Source organism: Scyliorhinus torazame, chromosome 4 (genome assembly GCF_047496885.1).
Source record: "Scyliorhinus torazame isolate Kashiwa2021f chromosome 4, sScyTor2.1, whole genome shotgun sequence".
NCBI classification, from domain to species: Eukaryota; Metazoa; Chordata; class Chondrichthyes; order Carcharhiniformes; family Scyliorhinidae; genus Scyliorhinus; species Scyliorhinus torazame.
The window spans coordinates 266,007,264-266,032,203 of NC_092710.1; the positions used below are offsets into that span (position 1 = coordinate 266,007,264).

At 46.4% G+C, this 24,940-nt stretch overlaps 1 protein-coding gene across 16 annotated transcripts in view; it reads left to right on the forward strand.

Annotated features, from left to right (window-relative positions):
• Positions 1–24,940, forward strand: part of eya4 (EYA transcriptional coactivator and phosphatase 4) — a 758,447-nt gene that overhangs the window by 310,738 nt on the left and 422,769 nt on the right. Inside the window, exons 1-2 of one of the 16 annotated variants that reach the window (XM_072499746.1) lie at positions 22,953–23,020; positions 24,068–24,124. The exons of 11 other annotated variants lie outside the window; for them this stretch is intronic. The gene's annotated coding sequence lies outside the window, so the exon portion shown is untranslated. 4 more of the 16 variants (XM_072499741.1, XM_072499740.1, XM_072499743.1 and 1 more) reach the window with 4 other exon arrangements.

Below are 24,940 nucleotides of genomic sequence, written 5' to 3' on the forward strand. Positions count from 1 at the left end.
TAAGACAGTATCCCTTTAAGGGGCTGCCCCTTTTACTTTGTTCCTCAAGTTTTTTAATTTAGTTGAATTGGTTTCATACAAATTAAGGGAGAAAATTCAGGGTTCAAAGATAAACACTTGGGTACTCAGGATTGGGAGGGACTGCGTCTGCATATGTGCCATACGTCAGCGCCTGCCATAGAGGATCCATAAGCCCCCAAGGTGGGCATCATCACCCAATTGACACAGCTTACAAGAGATGGGCAACCATAGAAATCTCCTGTCAGAATCACCAGTGATGAAGAGAATAAGGGAGGGACAACCAAACTGACGGTGCAATGGGATTGACTGCGCTGGCGATGGAAAGACACCCTGAGATGTGAATGAGTTGGAGCTGTCGGATAAGGTGTAGGACTGACTGCTTGCAGGACCGGGAGGCCAATGGTGAGGTGAGGTACTGAAGTTAAGTGGGTGTGACACCGACCCAACTCTATTTGTCTCTCTCTCATTCTCTCTCTCTCTCTCCCTCTCGCTCTCTCTCGCTCTCTCTCTCTACCTCTCTCATGCTCTCTTGCTCTCTTGTTCGCATCCCTCCCAGCTTACTGACCGAGATCAGTATTGAGACAGTGGAGCTAATTACAGCGCTGGAGGAGCGTAGGCTCCAGCAGCAATGAGCGAGGGCATCCAGGGAACACCCAGCGCCAGGAGATCAGGGCACCCCAGGGCAGGCTGATGGGCTGGTGGCCACATCAACCGAACGGAGGGCTCAAAGGCAAAAAAGGGTGTACAGGACCTGTGTGTTCTTCATGAATAACACGTGCCGCAGGAGACTCCGCCTCACCAAGCAGTCAATGAGCTGCCTGTGCCACATTCTTTCCAACTTGGCGCATGTGGAGGCAGAGGACACTTGCTCCCTGTGGCCATGAAAGTCATGGTAGCCCTCAACATCTATGCAACAGGATTATTCCAGGGATCCACAGGTGACCTGTGTGGCATTTCATAGTCATCTGCCCATAAGTGTATTCGTGAGGTCACAGATGCACTCTTTGCCAGGACTTCATTCATTTCGACCTGAACCAGGCCCAGCAGGACGAAAGGTCTGCGGGATTTGACACCATAGCTGGTCTGCCACATGTGTAGGGGCATTCAATTGCACCCATGTCGTTCTATGCACCCTGTGGCATCAGGGAGTCCTGTTCATCAACAGGAAGAGGCTCCACTCGTTTAATGTCTAACTGGTGTGTGACCACCAGATGAGGTAATGCACGTGTGTACATGTTTTCCATGGAGTGTGCATAACGGCTTGATTCTCGGGCAATCGCAGATCCCTGGAATTTTCGAGTGTCACCCCAGGCTGCAGAGATGGCTTGTTGGGGACAAAGGTCACCCCTGAAGTCTTGGCTGATGATGCCAATGCAGAGGCCTGAGACTGAAGCAGAGGCCCATTACAATGAGGCTCACAGTGTCACCCGATCAGTGATCGAGCGGTGCTTCCGCTGCCTCGACAGGTCCAGTGGGGCCCTTTAGCACAGTGCCCAGAGGGTCTCTCACATCGTGGTGGTCTGCATAACCTGCTTCACGCATTGCACGAGCATGTTGTCCGACAGCTCAACAGGCCACCCCCTTCCCAAAACCGTCGTGTACCCCCCCTCCCCGACCATGGGAGGAGGGTCACATGGAATCTTTTTCATCAGGGTGCTGGGCCTTGGGAGTCCTTGTGCCTGCTCATTAGTCAATGCAGGAAGGTGATGACGGCTCGCAGTGAGGAAAGCTCAGTGATGCTCCTTAGCTATTGCTTATGTCTGACTCCTGCCTGTTGCAAGCATGCTGACTCCCCAGCTCATGTGCGATTGAGGTTCGGCCCTTGATCCCTTTGTCCCTTAACATTGGAGGGGGATTTGAGGCGAGGGTTCAGGGCTCACTTATTAATGCCTGAGTCATTTCAGGATTTATGTAGTTTTCGCTTTGAATGGGTCGAACCTTTCGCTTGACATTGGAGGCCTGTGAGAAGAGCTGTGTCCAAATGGGGAGAAGCACTGTCCCATTGGGAGGAGGGTTAATGAGAGTGAGGCATTAAGGTTGTTCGAACAAGAAGCTTTTAGTAAAGTGACATGTACATTTGTAACATTTGATAAAGACCCCCCAACTTTCTGTGCCTTACTTCATGTGTGCCCACTCTGTGATCTTAAAATTCCTAAGCTTTGCGAACATTCTCACTACGTCTGGGTGTGTTCCCAGGATGCATATCAGAAGTGGAGGCGGCCTGCTGTCTTCCATGCCCTGTTACCTGACATGCCCGTGGCGGGCGTCTTTTGGGCGGCCTACTCTCTGGTGGCACTCGTGTTGCCACGTCACCCTGTTCTGCCAGTTGCCCATGAGTTACACTGGTATCAAGAAGGGGGGATTCAGATGGGCTGGTCACTGGTGGAAGGCCCCGGGATGTGCTCCAGCGGTTCCTCGTCCCTCGTGGTGCATGTGGGCCCTTGGGTTACTCCATCGGATGGAGGTGCAGCTGGAGTGAGCTCCAGAAGCCTCAAAGCCGTCTGGCGCTACCAGTCCTTGAGGCCCACCATTGTCTGCACTGTGGTGTTGATCCCCTCAGCAATGGTCCTCAGGGACTAAGCCATGCTTTGGAGTTCTCCAGTCATGGATCTGATGCCTTGCCCAGGCTTTGTATTGCAGATTCCACCCTTGCAGCGCAGGTTGGCGCGTCTTGTCGGCAACATCTCTTCCGACAAAAGGCTTTGGGACTCCTCCATTTGTCGTTGCAGTTACCCTTGCAGTCACTGGAATGTCGCTGACAAACCTTCCTGATATCCCCGGTTTTGCCTTTGCATCTCCAGCAGCTGAGGGACGAACATGTCCAGAGGCACAGCACCTAGCTGAGGCTCAGCTGTGTCCAGGGATTCAGCAGACCTCTGACTGTCGAATCCCTGGGATAGTCCTGCCTTCACCTGATGCACTAACCAGTGATGCCACCGCCTCCCAGAAGGGATTGGTGACCAAGCTGGAGGGCCTGCTGCCAGCCAGGGGCATGTTGTGGCCCGCCACTCCTCCACAGCATCCAATAAACAGCTGAGGGACCCCTCCGTAAATCTAGTTTCCATCCCCCTAGCTTGAATCAGATCAAGTGCTGTGGAGCTGTTTAAATGCCGCGTCCCCTTTATTGAAGGGTTCAGATGACACTTGGAGCGGACGAATCAGACGCTTTGCACCTGAGGTGCAACGTTTTTCATGTGCGGCACAATTTGTGTTTTTGGAGTGCCTGAAGATTGCGCCTCTGGAGCCAGCGGGGAATTCCATCAGTTTTCTCGCTGAAAATTACTCTCATTTTTTCGAACAATTCCGTCCATGGAGGCCAAAGGAAAATACAGTCCTTCTCACCAACAATTAGTCACAATATTGAGCACAGCAAATGTAACTTTGGCACAAAAAAAGAATGATCATAAAAAATATTGGCCTGGATTCTCCGCCCCACAACGGCAGAAACGCAAATCGCAATTGGGTAGAGAATTGGGCCTCCACCGAAAATCGAGGTTCGTGCCTGGCGGTCGACTGCACGGCATCGGCTCCGCTGGCAGCGGCAATGCAAAGCCGACATTTGCATGCGTTATCATATCATTACCAATGTGGTGATATGCACATATGCATATCTGTATATAACTGTATATAATTGCACAAATGTATAAAGCTGATCAGCAGTACATGTAGTGACAGTTATGACCTCCTGCCAGTAGGTGGAGCCAGATGCACATGGAGCCAGATATACATCGGGTGACTGACGAAACCCAGTAGTTGACAGCAGGACAGACAAAAGGACAGTCGCATCTCACCGTAACTCCCAAGTAGCTTGGATATAAGTGTCTGTACATAGGTTTGTTGGTTACCTGTCCATGTGTTTGATAATAAATACTTGTTGTAGCTAAACATACATGTTCTATGCGTGTCTTCATGATCAAGGGAGACATAGAACACAACAACTGGGTTTGACCTATTAGGCGGATGTCACGTGGGCGTGGTTTACTACAGGTATTTCCAAACTGGGACTGGGTGCCATGGCTGCTGAAGGAGAGAGAAGGTAAGCAAAGTTTGCAAAATTGTTAAAAACCATTGCACTTGCTGGTGGGTGGCTCCCAGGGCCAGGGGGGAATAGCGTGGAGTGACTTACTGACATGTCAGTGAATTCAGGGTATCCTCCTTGGGATCGGGGTGGCCAATCGGCACTCACTGCCATTGCTGCAGTATTTGTTTTAAAATCAACCTTTCGATACAAGTTACAGACTCCTGGCTGCTCACTCTGCTGACTGCTCACTGGGTCCAGTAAATGTTAAGAGTCTCTGGTTATTTGACAGCTCACCCAGGCCACCCCTCTGAAAACCCTCAGACCCCAGCTGACCCATCAACGGGATGGGTGTTGGCTAAACTTAATCAGTGGCACACCAGGTGCTGCCACTCCTCTGCACTCATCAGAAGTGCAGCCCCAATGCAGGGGAAGCAGGGGAATAGCAGAGCTCATCCTAAACAGAGGACACATATACCATGGTCTTTGGCACCCTCCCTGGCACACTGCCCCTCTCCAGGAAGAAGCCTCACCAGTCACACTGCCAGCTAGCCCACTCTGCAGGACCACTAGCTGTCTCCAAGCCCTACCTGGCTACTGTGCCCCTGCTCCCATCCATCCTGCCCCCGTACAGGTTGTCACAACCTGTGTGTCATACCCAGGACCTACATCATGTTGTATGTAAGTTCCCAGCAGACACCCAACCCCCTCCCTCAACTCCGTCTGTAGGACCTGCCCCCATACAAGCCTCTAAGCATGGAGGCAGTTGGCGACACTCCATGATCCTCTCCATCGCACAACCAGTTGTCACCCTGCTGGTGGCATAACACACGGCCCATCCATTGAAGGCACCCACATTGGACCCCACTGGGGAGACAGGACAGGTGCCTCAGAGCTTACAGCTGACATGGGTTGCGGCAGCCACTGGTACCCTTGTTGACAGGGATGGGGAGTGATAGCTCACCTGGACACAGGGGTATGGAGGAGGACACCCACTCCTGGTGGCCATCAAGGTGATGGTCGTCCTGAACGTTTTAGCCTCAGGATATCTGACATCAGCACACAGGTGTATCTGTGCCATTACAGATCCCAATGTACCCAGGCAGCAGATTACATCAACTTCAGTTGGGACCAAGTCCACCAGGATGCCCAGCAGCGGGATTCGCCGCCATCAACTGACATGCCCCAGGTCCAGGGGGTGATAGGTCCCCCCATGGGCACTGGCTCATTGGGGGGGGGTTGCCCTTCATCAACACAAAGGGCTTCCACAACCTGAACGTGCAGTTGGTGTGCGATCACCAGCTGTACATCATGCATGTCTGTGCCCGATACCTGGGCAGTGCGCACCACGCCTACATCCTGATGCACTTGTTGGTTCCTGGCATCTTCGAGGCGCTCCCTCAGGTGTGGGTTTGGCTCCTGGGCGACCAGGGTTATCCACTCGGATAATGCCTGTCTGGAGGCCCCAAGACCAAAGTGGAGAACTGCTATAATAATAACGCCCTTGCAGCAACCAGGTGCGTCATTGTACGGTGCATCAGTGTCCTGAAGATGCTGTTCAGATGCCTGGGCCATTCTGGTGGGGCTCGGCAATGTAGCCCGAGGAGGATCTAACAAAACATGGTGGCATGCTGCACCCTGCGCAACATCGAGGAGCAAAGGGGGGGGGACATCGTGGAGAACGCCAGGACTCATCCAATGAGAATGGGGATGATAGCCAGAGGACCGGGGCATGGGATCCAAGCAGGCACAGGAGGCCGGCCTAAGTGTGCACTCGGGCCACTGCACATGGGACAACCTCATCGCTGACTAGGGGGCCTGTCCATCGCCACCCTGCCCCACCTCTTCTTACTCTCCATAGCTGCTCACATCTTCCCCTCTCACCCCAGCTCCGCCACCCCATCCAGGGGCCCTACCAGCATCACAGCAGGTTGTGGGCCCTCTGTTGGTTCTTGCCCACGGCACGGAGGATGATAACTCGCTGTGTGATGAGCCCTGGCGCTCCTCATCGTTCGGCAAAGTCTGACTCCTGCCTTGGGATCACATTCCAATATCCGCCCAGAATATCCCTGCATGTCTGCTGTACATTCCATTTCACGGGCGTGCGGTAATGGGAATGGTGATCGGTGATGGGTAACTCACTGAGTAAGCTGTCCTACATGGACCCTGTCGCCTCTGAGGGTGACACCAGGTGGAATGTCAGATTGTCCTGGGGGCCCTGCCCTGTGTCATCATCCGACACCCAAACCCCACACCACCAACCTCCCACACCCCCCCTCCCCCATCTGACACACCCTTCACACAGCCCATCCCTCACATCCTTCAGTTAGAGGATTGGCATCAGTGCCAACTTAACTCATGCTTAACGTAGAACATAGAACATACAGTGCAGAAGGAGGCCATTCGGCCCATTGAATCTGCACCGACCCACTTAAGCCCTCACTTCCAACCTATCCCCGTAACCCAATAACCCCTCCTAACCTTTTGGTCACTAAGAGCAATTTATCATGGCCAACTCACCTAACCTGCACATCTTTGGACTGTGGGAGGAAACCGGAGAACCCGGAGGAAACCCACGCAGACACGGGGAGAACGTGCAGACTCCGCACAGACAGTGACCCAGCGGGGAATCGAACCTGGGACCCTGGCGCTGTGAAGCCACAGTGCTATCCACTTGTGCTACCGTGTTGCCCAACTTCTTAAACTTGCATGTTTCCCCAGACAGCACATCTGACATGGAAGCGGCCTGTTGCGTTTTCCGCCATGTGATCTGAAGTGCCTTTGGTGCCATCCTCTGGAGGGGCTGGACCTGGATGAGCCCAGCCAATTATCGGATGTCACAGGTGATGAGGTGCCACCCTGTTCTGCCCGGTGTCCATCAGATGCTCCAGTGTCGGATGGGGTGCAGTCAGAAGCGCTGGGTGTTCCATCACCTCCCCTGCAGGGGGCACCGGCCCTGGCCCAATCATTTTCTCCTCCCTCGGGGTGCTCGATGACCCATGGGCTGCTCCATGGGCCGGAAGTGAGACCGGAGTGAGATCCGGAGGCTCCACCGTCACCTGCCGCTGCCTGTCCCAGAGGCCCGTTCTTGTCTCAACCTCTGTCCTCCGCCATGGATCACAGAGACTGAGACATGTCCTTCAGTGAGTGCAACATGGCCCTCTTTGATTGGCCCACATCAGCCAGTGCCAAACTCTGGAGCAAACTCTGGGGCACCACAGTAATGTCCATGTGGGCTTGCTACACGGCTGCCTGTGATTGGGCTCCCCTGTCCTGAGCCTCAGCTATCGACCGCACAATGTGGCTCAAGCCTTGGATGTCTTGCCCCATGACTATGACCTTACCCAAGGCTTCCACCGCAGACGCCCCCCGTTCCGTGTTGGCCTAGGCCTCAGCGCTGTGAGGCAGCAGTGCTAACCACTGTGCTACCATGCCGCCCTAGCATTTAACACGGTATTGAACAAAGAACAAAGAAAAGTACTGCACAGGAACAGGCCCTTCGGCCCTCCAAGCCTGTGCTTACCATGCTGCCCGTCTAAACTAAAATCTTCTGCACTTCCGGGGTCCGTATCCCTGTATTTCCATCCTATTCGTGTATTTGTCAAGATGTCCCTTAAACGTCATTATCGTCCCTGCTTCCAGCACCTCCTCCGGCAGCGAGTTCCAGGCACCCACTACCCTCTGTGTAAAAAAACTTGCCTCATACATCTCTAAACCTTGCCCCTCGCACCTTAAACCTATGCCCCCTAGTAATTGAGTCCTCCACCCTGGGAAAAAGCCTCTGACTATCCTCTCTGTCTATGCCCCTCATAATTTTGTAGACCTCTATCAGATCGCCCCTCAACCTCCAGTGAGAACAAACCGAGTTTATTCAACCTCTCCTCATAGCTAATGCCCTCCATACCAGGCAACATCCTGGTAAATCTCTTCTGCACCCTCTCTGAAGCATCCACATCCTTCTGGTAGTGTGGCGACCAAAATTGAACACTATACTCCAAGTGTGGCCTAACTAAAGTTCTATACAGCTGCAACATAGCTTGCCAATTTTTATACTCAATGCCCCGACCAATGAAGACAAGCATGCCGTATGCCTTCTTGACTACCTTCTCCACCTGTGTTGCCCCTTTCAGTGACCTGTGGACCTGTACACCTAGATCTTACTGACTGTCAATACTCTTGAGGGTTCTACCATTCACTGTAAATTCCCTACCTGCATTAGACCTTCCAAAATGCATTACCTCACATTTGTCTGGATTAAATTCCATCTGCCATCTCTCCGCCCAAGTTTCCAAACGATCTAAATCCTGCTGTATCCTCTGACGGTCCTCATCGCTATCCGCAATTCCACCAACCTTTGTGTCGTCTGCAAACTTACTAATCAGACCAGTTACATTTTCCTCCAAATCATTTATATATACTACGAACAGAAAAGGTCCCAGCACTGATCCCTGCAGAACACCACTCGTCAGAGCCCTCCAATCAGAAAAGCATCCTTCCATTGCTATTCTCTGTCTTCTTTGACCTAGCAAGTTCTGTATCCATCTTGCCAGCTCACCCCTGATCCCGTGTGATTTCACCTTTTGTACCAGTCTGCCATGAGGGACCTTGTCAAAGTCCTTACTGAAGTCCACATAGACATATAGTATATCAAAGTCTTTAAGACTTACTGCAAAAGGAAGAACAGTGAGCAAAACAATGAGGCGTTCCTTGCTGAGGCCGCAGATTTCAACCAAGTCCCGATAGATAACATTGTGTTTCTCGACGCTGTGAGCGTCAGGAAACACTTGGCCGCTCGTCACAGGACTCTGTTGCAATTTGGTTAGATCCCGCCCTTAGCCTCTCAAACGGAGAATTTCACCCATTGTTTTTTAAAGAATTCTTAAAATGTCAGTGCAAAAATCTATCCCAAGTAATGTATCCATGCACAAGTTAATGGCTCGGATAGTTTTTATGAAAATTGTTGCTAGTACCTGTTTCGTTCACAATTCTTCCTTTTGCAGTAAATTTTCAAAACTTTGATATACAGTGTTAAACGCTAGGGTGGCACGGTGGCGCAATGGTCAGCACTGCTATCTCACAATGCTGAGGACCCGGGTTCGATCCCGGCCCCGGGTCACTGACTGTGTGGAGTTTGCACAGTCTCCCCGGGTCTGCGTGGGTCTGACCCGCACAACCCAAAATGTGTGCAGGGTAGGTGAATTGGCTATGCTAAATTGCCCCTTAATTGGAAAAAAAGAATTGGATACTCTAAGTTTAAAAAGAAGTACTGTGTTAAATGTGAACCTACTTACCTGATACTTGTTCGAGAGTTATTAGTTAACCATCACTCAAGAAATACATTTCACATTCCAATGCAAATCTTAAATATTCGAGTGAGAAAGAGGACACATATTCCCTGTTGACATTTTATATTGGATTTCAGTTTTACTAGCATGTGATAGCTGCTGTACCTGTGTCCTCAAAGAAACCGGATATACAAATCAGACTTTGTGTCCGTTGCACTTTATTTCACTTTTCCAGTCATAGCCTGGAGTGCAGAACTTTATACAATTGGGTTTGGCTAATAGTTTTAAAGTATCCCAAATGAAAACATTAAGTTCAAGCAAAGTTAACTGTTCTTGTTTTTGGCCCTCTCTTTTCAAGTTTTAAAGAGAAGTTGATTTTTCTGGTCTTGATAAAAGCGCACAAAATAAATTAGTACCACAAAATAAATGTATCTTATCTGATATAGGTTTGGGTAGCTTTTGTATTGTGGCTTTCTGTTCTGTTATGGGTATTGTGATAAGATTTATCTCTACAATATCATTCATTGACTGTGGCTTGGAGGACATAGCATTGTGACAGAAGAGAATTGCTCTTTTTTTAAAAAAACAGAATAATTAAATTACATTTATCAACCCATAGTAAATTAACTCAACTGAAAAAAGTGGAAATTCATTACACTTAGCTTGAGGAGTGTCTCCAGTTTCTGTGAAATCTGTTACCACATAACGCAGATTGAATGTTTTCTGAATGTATAACAACTTGCATAGAAAACTAATAGGAAGAAAAATGTTTCCACTGGAAGTGAAAAACCTATCCTATTTTACGTGTCAATTGCTCCTTTCAGTAGTTATGAAAATGTTACATTTCCAACAAAACGTTGAATTCCCAAGCATTACATATATTTCCATCTATTGTACAATGATGTACAACAGAGACTGCTGAGGTTGCAGGATCAACCTTTTGGTAGTACCCCATTAGGTGACAACCAGGCCATGGTGCAAAATTCTCCTGGGTGCTCACAAGTTTCATCATCCTGTTTAATAACTGCTGTCGTACCAGTTCTCAGAGCCAGCTTTTCGGTTTGTAGCCTTAAATCCAGCTTCCTTATGTCAGCCAAACACAGGCTGATGAAAGACAAATCTGAAACTAGGCTAAAGAGACTGTGTTTGATCACTTAAATGCTGCCTCATTGATGCGAGTCCGTCAGAATGAAAACTTATATTGGAAACAATATAAAAGCGGGCATGTGAGTGCCAGGCTGGCAGTAATCATGACTTGTTCCTGAATTTCTTATAGTATATATATTGTCGCTGACATTGTCCCTCAGTTCAAGCCTGACATCCATTCGGGGTCAGATTCTTCCATTGGTCTTTATGTGACTGAACCCACGGATCTTTGGCACAATGGACAGGATGTGGAGGAAATGTTTTTCAGCCACCTGGACAAAGTGTCCAGTCTTTAGATGTCGGTTTTCCAAGAATTTTGCCGGAATGCTTGTGGAGCTTCCTTCTGGAAAGATATTAGTGTTTGTTCGATGGTCCTCCCATTGATTCCAGAGGCTAATGGAATTTCTTTAGTGCTTCTGTACAGATGCACAGTCCAGGTCTCTTTGCAGTTCAGAAGTGTGGTGATGAGAACTACTCTGTATACTAGGACTTGTGTTGACTTGCATAGGACTTTATTGTCGAACTATTGCTACCATAGTTTGTAGAAGGCTGAGCTGCTACAGCTGATCTGTTGTTGGATCTCCTTGTCAATGGTGGCCTCTGGAGTGACGTGGCTGCCAAGGTATGGGAAGTGTTCATCATATTCCAGATTCTCTCCTCCCAACATATATGGGAGGTGGATTATTTGGCTGACCAGGTGTGGGTTGATACATGAGTTCTGTTTTGGTAACAGTCAAGGACAGGCCAGGTTTTTTGAATGCAGTGTTGAAGAGATTGAGAATGACTTGTAAATCAGGTGTGGGGTGACTGCAATAATCCGCAAACTGTAGATAATGTATGGCCATGGTGGTGAATTTAGTTTCCGAAAACAGGCTACTGAGGTTAAAGAGTTTTCCATCTAGGCTGTATTTAATATGGGCGCCAGAAGACAGTTATCTTTGAGATTAATAGCCACTGTTTGATGGATGGTAATTAGTATGGAGGCTATCACACAACCTGGCTTGACCCTGGTTCAGATTTTGAAGGAGCCTGTTTCAGTTCTCCCACTCAAGACATTTCCAGGCATATCCTATAATGAAATTGTGATGAAGGGAGCGATCTTCTCAAAAGATAACAAAGTCCCCGAACGATTGTGTTTAGCCACGTGTTTCCCGGCACCCGCAGTCCGAGAAACACATGGTTATTCAATGCGACTCGCTTTGAATAAGGTGCCCAAACGGGGAACGCACGGCTGAGGCTGCCCATAGCCCGTTTTTCCCAATTCCTGTCTCCTCAAGGATTGTTTCGGTCTCAGGAAATAGGCAACTGAGGAGAATGCGATTTTAGGCATTTTCCTGCAATGGACAATAAGAATTGGAATTGTTTCCAATCTCCCTTTCTGAAGAAAGTTACAATTATCGCATTCCTGAAGCGAGGTGCGATGGAATGTTTTTCTTGTTGAAGTTCCCAGCGTCACAGATCCTGAGTGTGTTAACAGCTACATTAACAACTGGATTATGATAATCAGTCAAGTTCGTAATGTGGCTCATTTACCCTGGCTAGAAGGGACATACAAATGAATGTGGGGAGACCCATTCTCTGAAAACAAAAGGAATATTTTCGGGCCTTGAACCTTTTTTGAATTACTGGGGAATTTGGGGAGCCTATTGTCCCCTGTTGCCTTCGCCTCAGCCTATCAGAGTTAGCTTGCTAACCAATCAACATCTTTTTCTTCTGTAGCCTAAATTGTTTTGATCATTTGAAATTTGGTACTCTCTCATTTGTCCTGATGAGTGCAAAGTGAAAAGCTTCAGAAACATGGGCCAGATTCTCCGACCCCCCGCCGGGTCGGAGAATCGCCGGGGGCTGGCGTGAATCCCGCCCCCGCCGGTTGCCGAATTCTCCACCACCGGATATTCGGTGGGGGCGGGAATCGCGCCGCGCCGGTTGGCGCCCCCCACCCCCCGCGATTCTCCAGCCCGGGTGGGCCGAAGTCCCGCCGCTAAAATGCCTGTCCCGCCGGCGTAGATTAAACCACCTACCTTACCGGCGGGACAAGGCGGCGCGGACGGGCTCCAGGGTCCTGGGGGGGGCGTGGGGGGATCTGGCCCCGTGAGGTGCCCCCACGGTGGCCTGGCCCGCAATCGGGGCCTACCGATCCGCAGGCAGGCCTGTGCCGTGGGGGCACTCTTTCCCTTCCGCCTTCGCCACGGTCTCCACCATGGCGGAGGCGGAAGAGACTCCCTCCCCTGCGCATGCGCGGGAATGCCGTCAGCGGCCGCTAACGCTCCCGCGCATGCGCCGCCCAGAGATGTCATTTCTGCGCCAGCTGGCGGGGCACCAAAGGCCTTTTCCACCAGCTGGCGGGGCGGAAATTCGTCCGGCGCGGGCCTAGCCCCTTAAGGTTGGGCCTCTTCCACGCCCAGGTGAGCCACAGAATCTCCGTGCAGATTGAGGAAGCGACCACGTACGCAGAAGCGGTCGCGATCCTGAAAAGGCAGTCGTGAGCTGGTGAATGAAGTGTTCGCGCGGCATCTCCTCACCACTCGTCGTCAACGCCCCGGGGAATCGCTGGAGGAATACCTACGCGATCTGAAGGTACTTGCAACTACAAGGACGTCACGGCCTCGCAGCATATGGAACTCGCCACCGGGACACCTATGTGGCTGGAGACCGGTCCAACTACGTCAGACAGCGCTTACTCGAAAAGGGCGCCCTCGATCAAGAAGAGACGGTAATACTATCCACCTCCTTAGAACTAGCGTTTCAGAGCCTCAATGCTTTCCCCTCCGACCACGCGATCCCCTCGTGGACACACCACCAGAGGGTGTCCCAGGCCTGTGCCACACGGCTGCCCGCCCAAACCGGGGTCTACCCTGCTATAGCTGAGGTCAGAACCAGCACCTCAGGCAGCGTTGCCCAGCTCGGAACGCGATCTGTAACGACTGCGGCAAGAAAGGACACTTTGCCAAAGTCTGCCTGGCCAGATCCAAAACTCCTAAATCACAAGCCCGACTTTCAGACTCACAGGCCCGCAGACCCCGCAGTGTGGCTGCGTGCCTGCTGGTACCGCCCCCTTCGGACGCGAGCCCCCAGATGCCCTGTCCCGCGGCACATGCGCCAGCACGCAAGATGACCGACTCCAGGCCATCCACAATGACCTCTGTCACCCGGGGGTCACCCGGCTTCTCCACTTCATCAAGGCCCGCAACCGAGGAGGTCAGGGCCATGACCAGGGACTGCCAAGTCTGCGCGGAGTGTAAGCCGCACTTCTCTCGTCCTGACAAGGCCCACCTGGTGAAGGCATCCCGGCCCTTTGAGCGTCTCAGCATCGATTTCAAAGGGCCCCTCCCCTCCACTGACCGCAAACGCGTATTTTCTTAACGTCGTTGACGAGTGTTCCCATTTCCCTTTTGCCATACCATGCTCCGACGTGACCTCTGCCACTGTCATTAGTATCTTCGCCGGACAGACTCGATCTGTGAGCCCACTTCACCCCCGCTGGACTTCAATTTTTAACAGGGGGTGAATGTGGTGAATGTATTACTGCTACCATTCACCATTGTAATTGCATTACATTGTATTGTTTTTATGTTGATGCCCTTGTGGGCTCCGCCTGTGGCTCCGCCCCCCTCGGGGGAGGTATATAGAGCTGCAGCCTGTAGGCGGCACTCAGTACAGAGCTGTTGCAGGCAGGCACAGTTCTAGCTGATTAAAACCACTGTTCACTTTAACTCTCCATCTCGTGTGAATTGATGGTCGCATCAAGCCTGTTGATGTGCATTGTATGTAGCCTTCACATACAAAAATGTGTTAAAGTGTTTGAAGTGTATTAATAACAGTGTGAGTTGCTTGAAGAATCTGATTGGCAAGCTGAATAGCTGACAGTGTTGAATAAATTGTCAGTAGCAAGCAAATTAGTTTTGTAGTTGGGTTGAGTGTGTGAGCATGAGAAAATTTCTAAAGTTTGATGCAATAGAACTCTGCAGTGGAGGAGGACAGTTCAGTGCCATAAATGTTGTAATTAATGAAGCTGTGATCAATTCTACTTAAGTCATTGGGCTAAATCTATTGGTCTCTGGATCTATGTAGGAATTGGCTGGGAAGTTTTAACTTAACAACCTTGCCCACTTTCCACCTCAGCTACCCATCCAACCACACGCACTCATTTACTTATCGAATCACTAACATTCAGATGGACCTCTAACTTACCATATGGTGGGTAGCTAGTGCTGTAAAAAGGGGGCATATCCTCTTTTCCCCCCGCCTCTGCTCCATCAGAGTTCCCCAAGGGACAGTGCCCTGCACATTTCTGTGCAAGCTAGACTTGGAGTGTCCCAGTAGAAATGTGCAGCAGCATCAAGTTGGCGGGGGGGTGGGGGGGTTCGATATTCAAGAAAAGAGGCAATCCGCCAATCATTATCACTGTTCCAAATAACTGGGCCAGCAAATATTTTCCTCCACTGCAACACTGATCTTGGGGCAATGGTCTTGGAGCTAGTGTACTCCTTCAGGAGATTATGTTCTCCCATTATAGTTGATTCGCTACTCATTTGTGCTCCCACGGGCAAATTTATGCATGCTGAGGACTGTGAGCGATTGCCGAGGGAATCCCGCTATTGATCTGCCATAAGCGAGGTCTTGTGGCCACTCCCCCCCTCATTGCAGATCAGCCAGCCCCTCCATCCGCATCACAATTCGGCCTCCCATCCCTGGATTTTCTGGGTCCTTTCCTTCCCCCAAGCATAGAGGTGACCCAACCTGCCTGCCTCCTAGAGACCCCCTGAATATGAGGACCCCCATCACAGTTGCAAATAGGGAGATCCTCACAGAGACCCCATGAATAGGGGGACCCCCCATAGAGACACCCTGAATAGGAGCCCCCGAAACCCCCCTGAACAGGGGTACACCCCACAGAGACCCATGAGTAGTGGGACCCCCGGAGACCCATTAACAAAGGAACCCCCCCCCCCCCCCCCCCAGAGAGCCCCTAAATAATGGAACTCCCCTCCCTGAGATCCCCGGTGGAGAGTCGGAGAATCCCGCCCCATATCATCACTTTTTGTGTTGGAGCTGTCATTGTGCTCGCGATGTCCAAAAAAGTCATCAACGTCTGTGTTGTAGTCTTCAAGGACTAAATCATCTCTTAGGGCGGTGCTAACTGCTTGCTGCAGGGTTCTGTGGAGGTTACTTTCAACTACTGGTCAAAGTTCAGGCATTCTGCTGTCGTTCCAGGTGAAAGAATTGTGTGTTCCGGCTTTAATTTTTTTTTACTGTTTTGGGACATTTCCCCTTTAAGTCGGTGTGGTCCGGGCCTCTGACATCATGATGCTTGTGACGTAGAGCATAGGAATGGATTGCGCATACGCAGATCATTTTTCCTTTACTTTGTGCTGTTTGCGCAAACGGACCTTCCTTTTCTGTGCACACTTTGTGCAACTGCGCATGCGCAGCTTCTCGCGCATGCGCAAAACACTGTTTTGCCGGTACGCTTCTTTTGGGGAACTGTGCATGTGCGGCTCCTTTCCCAAGATGGCTGCCAATCAAAACTGCCATTTTCTGCATTTGCAGGCCTACCTTCGCCTCGTGGTGAGTATTGGTGCCTCTTTTACCGTTCTCTCTTTTGTTTTCCTCGCAGTATGTTTCAAATTTGTCCAGGACCGTCTGGAAGTCTCTCTTGTCTTGCCCTTTTGAGTATTTGAAGGTCTTGATGATTTCTGGTGCACTTGCACCCGCAAAGGTGAGCAGAAGCTTTATTATCTCTGCATCCGCCACGCCATCTAGGTCGGAAGCTACCAGGTAGATCTCAAATCTCTGCCTGAATGCACGCCAGTTGGCACTGAGTTTGCCGTGGTACCTGAGCTGCTGTGGAACTGGAATCTCGAACATCTTGCCTTGGTGCTGTTGCTGGTTGTCACGGATTTGTTGAGTTTCACTATATAGATTCAACAGGCACTCCTGGAACCATGTTGTGTTATGCTTCTTCATGTAGCATAAGCTGCTTCCTTGATGTATACTCTGACAAAGGAAGGTTCAACTTGGAGATAGGTTTCATACATTTATTGAACAGTTAACAATTCTCCTACTTGAGTTCGACTCTCCTGCTAACCTTGCTATAGTAACTCAGTCTAACTAACCAGTCTGCTCTAATCCACGCGGTGGCTATGATGCTTCCTGATCTGCCCCTGTCTCTCTGAATGTCGCCTGTGGAAAAGAGAAAGAGCCTGTGTGCCCTGTCCTTTTATATGGGTAGCCCCCTTGTGGTAGTGTCACCTCTGGGTGTGTCTTGACTGCCCATTGGTCGTGTCCTATCTTACTGACCTATTGGTTGAATGTCTGTGTACCATGATGTCTCTGGTGCTCCCACTGGTGTTTACTCAGTCCTAGTGTATCTACATTAATCCCTTGTGTACTTACAGTGATGCATATCACCACAATGCCCATGCCACCGATCTGGCCGTACTATCCCCGGCAGACACTGTCAGGATTAAGATACCGGATGGTGGGTGGTCTGCATCGGCTGTCGGTGTTTGACAGGCCGTGTCCCACTCTTATGTTGTATGTATGGCTGATGGCTCCATCGTGCAAACGAATCGACGGGCACTGCGCAAAGTTGCCTGCCCGCAACCACTTTCTCCTCCATTTCCATATGTTGAATTGCCACCTCCTGATACCTCGCACCACGAGGCCTCCAGTCAGGCTTCCATGCCACCTGTCAAGGCGCCGTCGTCCCCTCTGCCACCTCTCCGGCGGTCGACCAGGATTAGACGCAAGCTTCAGAGACTGGACTTGTGAATGTTTGATTTGTTTGCTCTGTTCTGTTGTCCTCCGTCAGTCACGTTAGACAGACTCATTCACATGTAAATACATTCACATACACCAACAAAACATTAAAAAAAGGAGAGATGTCATGATATGTAAACATGCAGCTAATGAACACATAGAATAGGCCATGACCAATGAGCAGTCAGGACACTCAGGGGTGGTATCTCACTATAAAAGGGATGAGGCACTCACACCCCGCCTCTTTCCACAGACCAACATCTACAGAGTGAGACAGGGTGTATCCTCAGCATCACACCGCAGCACGTGGCTTAGAGCAAGGCTGGTTCAGTTAGACTGAGTTACTACATTTAGATTAGCAAAGAGTCGAACTCATTGAGAACTGTGTTAATAGTTCAATAAAACACAGTGAACTCACTTCAAAGTCTGGAGCATCTTTTACTCAAAACTGCATCAAGTGGCAGCTTGTGTTTTTTCCAAATTACATAACACAACACTCACGAGGGCGAGGATGAGCCGATTCTTTGAAGGAGTAGAAGATGTGTGTGAACGTTGGGGGGGGGGGGGGGGGGGGGCGCTAATCATTTTCATATGTTTTGGTCCTGTCCAAAGCTAGAGGATTACTGGAAGGAGGTTTTTAGGGTAATTTCTAAAGTGGTGCACGTGAAACTGGACCCGGGCCTTCGAGAGGCTATATTCGGGTTGTCGGACCAGCCAGGGTTGGAAACGGGTGCAGAGGCAGATGTTGTCACCTTCGCCTCGTTGATCGCCCGAAGGCGGATCCTGATAGGTTGGAGAGCAACCTCTCCACCCTGTGCCCTGGCGTGGCGGGGGGACTTGTTGGAATTCTTGACTCTTGAGAAGGTTAAGTTTGAACTGAGGGCTAGGATGGAGGGGTTCTACAATTCATGGGCATTATTCATTGCGCACTTTCAAGAACTGGATAACATCGAACATTAGTTGGGGCGTATGGGTGGGAGGGTTGGGGGGAGGGGGGGCTGTGTTTGTTAATGACGACTATGGGTGATTCCTGATTCCTTGGTGTCATTTGTTTATGTGAACATGCGGGCTAATGTTTGGGGTTTGGTGGGAGGGTGGGATCGTTGTTATTGATATGGGGATTGACATATTTGTTACTGATTATTGTTTATTGGTGGTGGGTGTAAATTTGGGAGAAAATGTGAAAAAGGAGGAGAATACAAAATATTTAAAAAGAAAAAAGAAAAAAATGCCATTGACATTGAATGAAGAATGTCAAAACCCTTTATGTGGATTTAATTGACAATGTTGTGTCCAAAACTTTCTTGAAATTGAAAACAAATAAAATACTGCTTGATACACTTCCACATAAACATTTGATGAGGTTACCTGTAGTCTACAGTTCCTGCAAAGGATTAATGAAGTATAATGTTGACCCATGGGCAATGGAAATTTCAAACCATTAGTGGTGTTACATACCGACAAACTAAATTGCTGTCTTCTGCAGTATCTAAGGTAAGAGAAATTGGATTTCTCACCCACCATTTTGTTATTGCATCTGTTCTGGATTCCTGTTTTTATCTTGTTGTTTTATCAAATAGAAAAGCTGAGAACATACTACTTATGTTACCTACTGTCACTGAAAGAGTATCTTACAATTTCTGATTCACGAGATTTAATTTGCTGATAATTAATTTCAAACAGCATTTCTCTGTAATATTTTAAACCTTTGTATATTTCCAAACTATAAATCTAACAGCAGTGAAACAACAAGATTTTGTACTGCAGTTTTTTGTTTCTTTGCATTGGTAGGAGTGCGTTTGCTACTGGTCTTCCTAGTGACGAATTGGTTTACAGGCAAAAGTAAAAATGTTTCTTCTGCAGATGCAAGTTGCAGAGGAGGTTTGGCAGAAACATGGATTTGTAATGTTTACTTGCCATTTTGTTAAGGTTATAGGTCAGTGCCTAAAATTGAGGGAAAACAGTAATTTTAAGAGGTTATAGAGATTTTACATTTAATTTCATGCAGCATAGCGCATGATTGCCATATAACACTGTGGCATATTTTGAGTCATGCCATAATTAATCAAATATAGAATTAAACACAATTTTTTAGTGGGCCCATTGATGTAAATTTAGTAAAGTGTTCATCACTATTTTGTGATGCAAAAACCAAGTGAATTGTTTTCCCAAGAAGCATAAATTTACTTTACAAAGAAGATAAAATACTCAAAACAACCACTGGTGTATGAAGAGATATGTTACTTCAGTACACATTGCAGTTACCCTCACAAAGCCTTTTCTCCTCAGAACCACATGGCTCATTTGCATATATATTTATGATACATCAGTGCACTGTCAAATGTAAACTAATTTGTGGAGTTTTGCCAAGCTTGATGAGCTATATCCTCTCCATATTCTCTGGCTTACTTTTAAAAGGGAATATTTTCAGCACAATATATTTTTTGGACCAAGTGTATGAATATTCTGTGATTAAATATGATTTACCTGTCATCTCATTAACTTCAAAACATTCAATAGTTTTCTGTCTAAGGCTAATAAAGTATTTTCTCCTCCCCCTCCCCTGGGTAAAGACCCCTGTTATAATTTGTGTTGGAATTTGTGATATATATTTAAGCGGCCATATTTTAACCTCAATAAATAAAGTTTTAATGATAATTATTTATAAATAGTTTACACATTTACACATTGAACTCTGAATTTGATAAAGGAAAAATACATTTTAATGATCAGTCACTTCACTTTCTAAAAGTTTCTACACTTCTAAAATAGCCTGCAAAGTTTGGGGTTTTCTCTTAAAATATAATTTTTAGCTATAACAAAGCACCTGGGTGACCATTCTCAACTTGGCGCAGAGCATGTTAAATAATGCACTTTCCCCAGTCTGGATTTGAAACCTGGCAAATCCCGATGCCATCATCAGCATTATTTAAAGGATGGCACACACATTGACATCTGGGAGCCAATTCATCATTTAATTAAATTATCCTGTAATGAAATCTTCTGTAATGAGATTAATCTAAATTATTTATCAGGCGCTGACACAGGCGCAAGACATGGTTAATAATGAATGAGGATTCTGTCTGTTCTGCTTCCAAAACCAGGACTTGTATCTTCTGCTAAAAATTTTTTTTTTAAATTTCGTATTGCAATAATCTTTAATCAATTTATTTCAGAAGCATATTGTGGGATGGCCTGATTTTTTTTTCTCGGGTGGGTTAGGAGAGGATTTGGAATAATCAAATGTAGTCTTTGCTACATTTCCCTAAACAGTAGGACATGAGTCAGGCTGTGGGTCATATTTCTCCCTGTCAGGAAGGTGGTTTGCTTGTTTGCAGAAAGGCTCCAGGGAGAATGTGTTACAGTGCCTGCAAGTAGGTAACCATGGTAACAATCATACAAGCTTTTTAAAAAAAAGTTGATTTAAAGAACAGTGTGACTGTTAATGATATATCCACCGTGCGTATATTGATTATTAATAACTGATTGTGTGAGTGTCTGAAAAGGGTTCTGATACTATTAAGAGATTGTGTAAGATTCCCCCCCCCCCCCCCATGTTAATGCTGCCATAGTTAAAAGGAAATGTGTTATCTTTATTCATGAAAGAGTTGTTATAAAAAGCTTGAATCACGTGAAATGAAATATTTTTTGGACCAAATACTGAAAAATAGCATCCAAAAAGTGAATGGAACTGTGCAACCTCATGATGTAGTGCTTTTGGCGCCATCTTCAGGTTGCATACTTGCTGACCTGTTAACAAAAAAGTGTCTGCTCTTGAAGGGTATTTTACAAAAATTATTTTTGTGTTCCATTTTTCAAACCCATCCCTTTAGTATACAATGTTTAAGCCTCCTGATGTTGCAATGTTTGTTAATACATCCAAGTATGAAGGGGCTAGTTTAGCACAGTGGGCTAAATAGCTGGCTTGTAATGCAGGACGATGCCAGCAGCGCGGGTTCAATTCCCGTACAGGCCTCCCCAAACAGGCGCTGGAATGTGGTGTTTAGGGGCTTTTCACAATAACTTCCTTGAAGCCTACTTGTGACAATAAGCGATTATTATTATATAGCAGTGAAGGTGTATCAGTATGGAGTTATTTTATTTCAATTCTTGCTGTTTTACATGGTCAGGCTTTTGTCTTTCAGCACACTTTGAATGAACCTTACAGAACAGATAAAGGCACAGATATTCCTTAGTGTGCCAAGACATTTTGAAACCACTAATGTTTGGCGTAGCAGGAACAGACAATGCTGAAACATTTAACCCAGGGATGAATTATCCTCTATTTAATTTAACTTTCCCTTCGTTTACTCCTTTTGTTACACCAAACATCCAGAAAATGTTTGCTTCTGGACGTGTTTCTAAACCTCATTGACTTTGGAAGCCCAATTAAAGGTATAATAAATATATTTGAAGGATTAATAACTAACCCATGCCTCTTTCTTGCGTATCAGAGGTCCACACTGTTTTTGGAAGTGGAACTTCATTATATCATCAGAACAAAGATAACAAAATAAATTTTAATCTATTTGACAAAAAGGATTGTTGCTTAAATTAACTATGGTACCACTAGAAATGAAAGTAGACATTTGGCTAAATCCAAGGAAATTCCATGAATTACTTTGATTTGCCTGTATTCCATTAGTATTCTGGCAGTATCTTTGAGTACTTGGCGAGGGATGATGTTTACCTGTGTGCTGTTGAAGAAATATGACAGGGGCTGCAGCTAATAGCATTCTAATTTTTTTTAGTAGTCTAGGTATTTCCTGAAGGGATCGACGCTTTCAGACAAAAATGCTTCTTTCTGCAGACAGGGTGACTGCTGAAATGTGTTTCCACAACACAGTTTGCAGACTTATCCAGCAGTCCTAGCTGCAGCACTGCTTGTACGCTGTCTTTTCCAACTCTGATAGTTTGCTGTAAAACTAATTGAATTGCATATGCTGTGCCTGAACTTCATCTTTTGTTCTCAGGTGATGTACTGGTCTTTCTTTTTGTATTGTAAGCCATGTTTCTTGCTTTTAGTATAGCCTTCATGCAACTGATGTGACATAAAATAGCATGGCGACTTTGGCTGTATCTACGGCTGCACCAGAATACGGCGCACTGCTCATTCCTTCAGAAGTTGACAGTATGTTTAAAACAGACTGTGACTCAGTCAGATATTCTGTTCATTTTATTGTCAGCGCAAGCAGTTTAAAATAGGCTTTGAATACAGTGCCCATCGGCTGGTACTCAAAAACTTTACACAGATGCCGAGACTTAATTTTCTGTGGTATAAAATATCATTAATGGTAACTGAAATATATCAGGAGTATCCCAGTCAATGAATATTTCACGTAAATAAATATAAAAATTTGTTTTTCGTTCAGCAGAAGTGGCCTTTTTTTTAATTGATAGCGTTTCTGAATATGTCTGCATTATGCAGTGCAATTTCTTTTTAAACTATGAAACATTTAAGAGAGTTTTCAGCCTTCCAAGATCCTTTCTAATAATAAAGTGCTTGAGTTGTCAAAGTGACGGCACAGATGTTCTAATCTGTACTGACACAGCTTCCTAACGCAGCACATCAATCATGTGTTATTAGCTTTAATGGAGCTTGGACATTTTCCGTCACTTAAACATTGCAGTGGTGACAAAAGTGAACCAGAAATGTGCTGCAGGTGTAACCTTCACTCAAACCCCATTTGTGACAGGAGTCGCAGTGGTCTCCACCATGGAGGAAGGGTGCCATCTTCAGTCTCTTCTTTCCTTTGTTTAAGTCGGTGGCACAGTGATTTTGTGTGAGGTTAGTTAAACAGTGATATTTGTATAAGTTTGGTTTTGCAGAAGATTTTTAAAGAAGGCTATTAAAAAGATTATTCCGCTTCACTTAATGCTGCAACTTGGTGGGTTTCAGAGCTTTTTTTTTTTCAGATCAAACCCTCTATTTCAATTCTTTTCAGTGGTTTAAGATTTTCAATTGTTGATGTTGTTTTTGAACTAAAGCTTAATGGAACGTTGTTCCTTTACCATCAACAGTTTTTAAAAAAAATTAATTTCTGAAAATGTTAACTAGAAATTCGATTCCTTGTGACAAAATTCCAACTGGTTTCAGATAAGATTAATTTCTGGATCCTTTCTTCCAAGATTAAGTTTCACACTGCACGGTGAAAGAAATAAACATAAACTATAGTAACGTCTGCAATGAATTCCTAGATATTTATTATATTTATAAATGGTCAATTTTTAAGAACATTAAAATTGACGTTCTTTCAATAAGCAAAAAAAAAGTAAAAGAAAAGACATATTGTCTGAAAGAAAAATTTGAATACAACCTGATTAACGTTTAAGGGACTCCATGAAAATTACATTGCATTCTTGCAAAAAAAATTCTAAATTCCCTTCTGAGTGAAACTTCACATGCTAAAGAGCAGATGCGTCACAAAGTGACAGCAGGCTAGCAGAGGCCAGGCATGTGGCTACGCTGGTGAGCCATGGAATAAATGCAGCACATTATATATCCAGTGAAAGACAGGAGCTGTTGACGAGGTGACCTCTGAATGTAAGTCAGCTTGCTATAAACAGAAGAGTGTGGAAAGCTATTGGTCAGTCTGAAACTTGTTTACTATTCTGACTATCCTCATGGTAAAGTTAAATCAACAGCGCTGAACCTTGGAACATGATTACAGCTTTAAAAGGGGAAAAAATCAGCAGAGTAAATAAAAACAATACTGTTGAAAAAAAATCACCACTTTGACTAATTCAAAAGCTGTGGCACGTTTATAACGTTGAACTGGTGACTGAACCGTAAGGTAAAGAAAAATAGAAACAAAATTTAATATCTTCCTTGCAGAGGTGAAAACAAAATGAACATTTTGGAGTTTTAACTGAAGAGCTGTGTGTTTTTCTGGTAAGACTTTACCTTCTATTTTTTCACTTTGTTTCCAGTAAAACAATGAGACCGTTGTTTCACATATCTGCCCAATGTCTAGATAATTGAACAGCTTACCTGAGAATTGTTTCCTTTATTCCATTACGGACTGCAAGCTGCAGTGGATGATATATTATCATTATAATTCCAAAGTAACTTTGTAATTCCTTGTAGCTTTGTCTCAGTAGGGGGACAAAAATTGTTTCTAACTTATGCAGTTCATTTCTGGGAAAGTGAGAAACAATTGTTGAGCTTGCTGGTGTTCCTCGGTATATGCATCCATGCGGTTTGATGCTGAAAGGCAAGCTTGTGTTATGGAGATAAGTTACAGTATTTGTAAGACAAGAGTGTCTTGTTACTTTAGAATTACAGAACTTATTTTTCAGTTCATTGTGTCAAGTGATAAAAAATCATTCTACGTCCAGAGTCGGACTCAATGAGCTATGCTTTTTAGTGAGTCTTCTCGTTGCAGTTTTCTTCTCCTTTTGTACTGGAGGGTACCTCTACCTTGTTTGCAGAAAATGTGCTCGTTATTGTTGACTACTTATTTTATTATTGTGGACAAATGTTCTACACATCCCTTTGAAGTCGAATTTAAAATTGCTTTTATTCAGTGCAAACCAGTGAGAAAAAATATGTGAAATATTTATGTCACCTTATCTGTAATGATGTCTCTTAACAATTAGTTAGAAGGAAGTCAAGATCTACGGAAGGAGGATTAAGTTACAGATCCATTTGAAATCATTACAGATATAAAGGTAGACCTAGAAAATTCAACTGAAATATTTAAGAAAA